This window comes from Pteronotus mesoamericanus, unplaced genomic scaffold (genome assembly GCF_021234165.1).
Source record: "Pteronotus mesoamericanus isolate MK-2021 breed Mesoamerican mustached bat unplaced genomic scaffold, CSHL_Meso_final contig_173, whole genome shotgun sequence".
In the NCBI taxonomy this organism is placed as follows: domain Eukaryota; kingdom Metazoa; phylum Chordata; class Mammalia; order Chiroptera; family Mormoopidae; genus Pteronotus; species Pteronotus mesoamericanus.
Window position 1 is genome coordinate 239,387 of NW_026555072.1, and position 4,108 is coordinate 243,494.

At 39.7% G+C, this 4,108-nt stretch overlaps 1 pseudogene; it reads right to left on the reverse strand.

The window, feature by feature from the left end:
- Nucleotides 1-2,957: 2,957 nt before the first annotated feature.
- LOC129065110 (60S ribosomal protein L23a-like) lies at nucleotides 2,958-3,474 on the reverse strand (annotated as a pseudogene).
- Between the last annotated feature and the right edge of the window lie 634 nt (nucleotides 3,475-4,108).

Below are 4,108 nucleotides of genomic sequence, written 5' to 3' on the forward strand. Positions count from 1 at the left end.
ATATATAAGTACTGATGGGAAAGTATCATGTACTGACTATTTTTCATGCTCTAAAAACCAGAAATTAGTCAAGGTCAGCCTGTAGATGGAGTGCTTGGGTCCACTGCCAGCAAAAGCAGAGTTCCCTTGAAGTGTTCCATCTGACACAAGTAGTCTGTTCAGTTGCTTTTAAATAAGTTATACTTTAGTTTCTCTAATTACCCCTAAAGAAAGATGAATTTTCCTGTAATGTTTATAGGCTAAGGCCATGTTTTTCACTTGGATGATATCTTGAAACTGTCTTTGGCTTTGCTCAACGTTGTCCAAAATGTGATTACTTGAATAACCTTTCTAAAACACACATCTGATCATGTCACTATTCTGCTTAACATATTTCAACAGCTCTCTACTACCTTCAAGATAAAGTCCCAAATTCCTCAGAATGAAAAGCAAAGCCCTTTCTGACCTTTCCTGTAACTATTTCTGAGGCCTCATTTATATTTACATGAACATTTACATCCTACACTCCATTTAAGCCTGAGTACTAACAATTCTTTGAACCAAGAGTAAAACTCTCCCTTAATTTTTCCTACCTTTTCTCAAGCTGTTTCCCTTGTCTAGAATGCCTTCAGCTGAAGTACTTAACAAAAAACTGTTAAATAAATGAATAAACGAGTGAGCGAATAGTGCATTTACCTCCATTTCCTTGGCCATTTTTGAGAGGGGCTACATGGCTGTATACAGTAATGAGTGAGGCATTTATTTGGGGAAACAGGAGGACAGTCACGTGGTAGGATTTCAGGGAATCATTGAGATCCTCACTGCATTAAAGCATCACTCCTGTTAGCCTATCACTGGACCTTATCCCATGAAAGTTTTATATCCCTGAGTAAGGGCTTGGTTTTACTGGAAGTCTCTGAGGGAGGGAGGGAGGAGTACTAAAAAGGAAAGAGGGGGTCAGAGAGAGAAATTGCAAATAGGAGGCATGGTGGGAAACAGCCAACCGTACCTCTTTGCCCAGAACTGATGTTGTGATGGTACTGTAGCAGAAACAAGCCAGTATGAAATATAATCAAGTGCAGGGAAAAGATTAATTTAGAGCTTAAAACATACTTTGGGCAATTTTTAATCATCCTGCTGTTGAATTAAAATGCAGATTAAAATAACACTTCCCATCCCAGATGCCCAAGGTAGAGAACTAAGTGTAATGTAGCAGGGGGTTTGGGTCATTTCCAGAGACAGATCATTTCAAGTAGAGCCCTTTGGATTTGAGAATAAGGGTGGGAGTGGGGATTGGTATGTTAGGATCCTTTAGCAGAGCCAAGTCGATACAACAAAGAGCTCCAGAAAATCCCAGGTTTTTCATAGTACCTGTGGATGGACAGGAGAGACCTGGTTTACAGATATAACCAACCTGGTGAACAGGCCAAGATACTTCCTCTTCTGGCCACTTTCAGGACTACTCATAGGAGAGCAAACCTACCCAGCCAGCTGGGATTTTCTGGGCTGTCTAGGATTAGTGTTTCTTGGAGTCCAACATCCAAGGTGAAAAGATTTCTACTCTTTTATAAGACCCTGGACTAGAATAGGAGGTAGGAAGTAAGAAAATCAAACTCCATTGTTCTTCTATACTTTTCTCCCTGTTAACTATCAAGCCTAGCTTCCTTCCATTGGTCAATTTTATTTGTACTTTGAGGAAAAAAGGCAGTGGAGAATTGGATAGAAGACAAAGCTTAGAATTAAAAAATAAAAAATAAATATTGTATGACAATCATGATTTAAAAATAAATAATAAAAAAGACAAAGCTTGGAAAAACACAAGATACAAATGAACATTATGGGCTTGGTTAAAGGTCACATAGAAGTCAACTTTGTTAAAATTCCACATTTGCCAACTTATTAGGTACATGACCTTGGAAAAGTCCTTCACTGAGCCTCAGTTTCCCTACCTGTAAAATTAATACTGTAAGCTTTACTCATATGAGAATTGAATGCCTGGCACCTAGGAGGTAGTCAATCAATGCTAATTTATTTTCCCTTACTTGTGGAAATGACAGAATTGTAGGTGAATCTTATTCTGAGGGACAAGGATTTTAAAATCCTGAGGTCTGGATTGAGCAGAAAGGACTTGGCTAAGTACTCAAATTTTATAGAAGTTATGTAGAGAGGAGGATCCCATCTATATCCATCCATTGAATGGATAAAGTACAATTGTAGCCAAGAATTATTATCTGGGTACTTTATATAGGTAAGTGGAGTTTGGAGGTAACATGTAAGCAGGTGATATAATGGGGCCTATCAAACCATAAAATCTGAGCTTCTTAACCCTATCTGGCTCAGCTTTGCACTTGTTGTGTTATATTGTATAAACACTGTTTCCTCGATTCTAATTGCTTTCTCTCTCTTCCTGTCCCACTTCTACCATCAAATTGAGATTTTTTCAGACTAATTGATATTTACAAACTATGAAAGTATGGATACTCTATAGAGAAGTGGAAAGGAGGGTGAAAATTGAGAAAGGGGGAGAGAGGAAGGGAGGGAGGGGGAGAGAGGGAGAGAGAGAGACAGAGAGATCAGACAGAGAAGGAGGTCTAGAGAGGTGCTCCAGAAAGATGTTTTGCATAAGAAGGGGTATGGTTTGGCCTTTAACTTGTAGGTGTTGAGACAGGAATTCATAACTATCTCTTTGTGAAGAGTGAAGTTTGGTCGATTGACCCAATTGGAGGGCCTTGCTTTGAGCCACCTAAGGTAGAGGTTGAAAGCATGAGTTAATATTGTATGTCACAAAAATTTTTATAGGGTTGGTGAGTGTTTTGTGGGGTGAGCAGAGCTGTAGATGACTGGAAAATAATATTTGCCATGACATCAATTGGGTGATTTTTAAATTGCTCAATCACTTATGTAAGAAATTCTACAAGTAGTCATATTTTTTTACAGTGTAAAATTTTTATATTAACAATTACCTAGCTGAACTCAGTTTAGATGATCCCAATTTTGTTGGCAACACCCCGAGCATCATAGTCAGGAGCCAGACAAACGTATGCCTTCTTCTCTCCATCAGGCCTAAACACGGTGTTGACTTTGGCCACGTCAATGCCATAGAGCTTCTTCACATCAATGTCATAGAACTTCCTCATAGCCTGTTTGATCTGGTGCTGGTTGGCCTTGACATCCACAGTGAACACAAGTATATTTATGTCTTCTCTAATCTTTGTGACTTACTCAGTAGTCAGAGGGAACTTGATGATGGCATAACAGTCAAGCTTGTTTCTTCTGGGTGGGGCTCTTCCGAGGTTATTTAGGCTGCCTTTGGAGCTGCAGTGTTTTCAGCTGTCAGAAGGTGGGTGGCATGTGGATCTTCTTTTTTTGTGTGTGGCTGTGGGTGCCTTTCAGCACTGCTTTCTTTGCCTTCAAAGCCTTTGCTTTGGCTTTGGCTTTGGCTTTGGGAGGGGAAGGGGCTTCCTTCTTTGCTTTGGGCACCATCTTTGTGAAAAGCTACAAGTAGTTATATTAAACATGTTTTTCTCTCAATCTTTCTACTCTCTGGAGATGTATTTCTATCTCTTTCCCTCTTTTCACCATCAAACTTCTGGCTCCATAGTTCATAATTGTGCACTGACTGTTGTTCCTGCCGTTCAACTTGTACTATTATCTCAGGTGTCTCAACAACCTCCACATAGTCTAAATCTTTGTCCTTCTCTTTCATGATCCTTTAATGTTGCTGACTTCTTCTACTTGGAAACTCTTCACTCCCAAACCTCCAGGCTTCCATGGACCAGCACATGTAAGGCTCTCTTATTACCTTTCTGATAGCTATTTCTTTGCCTCTCAAGACTCCATTTTTCCTCTGGCTCACTCAGAGCAAATTTGTCTTATGATTCTCTCCCCAACTCTCTTCTCATTCTGCAGACTGTTTCTTTGCTACCACATTTCCACAGCATCCACTGTCCTTTCTGAGTGATTTTAGCCTCCTTATCTTAATCTCAAGCTCCAGTTAGTATTTCTAATTGCTACCTGGACATTTCTATGTGGATTTCTATAGTCATCTGCTACTCTTGTCCTAACAACATATATCTACTTTCCCAAGCCAGTTCTCCACCCATGTATTTTCTTCCATTACTACCAATAC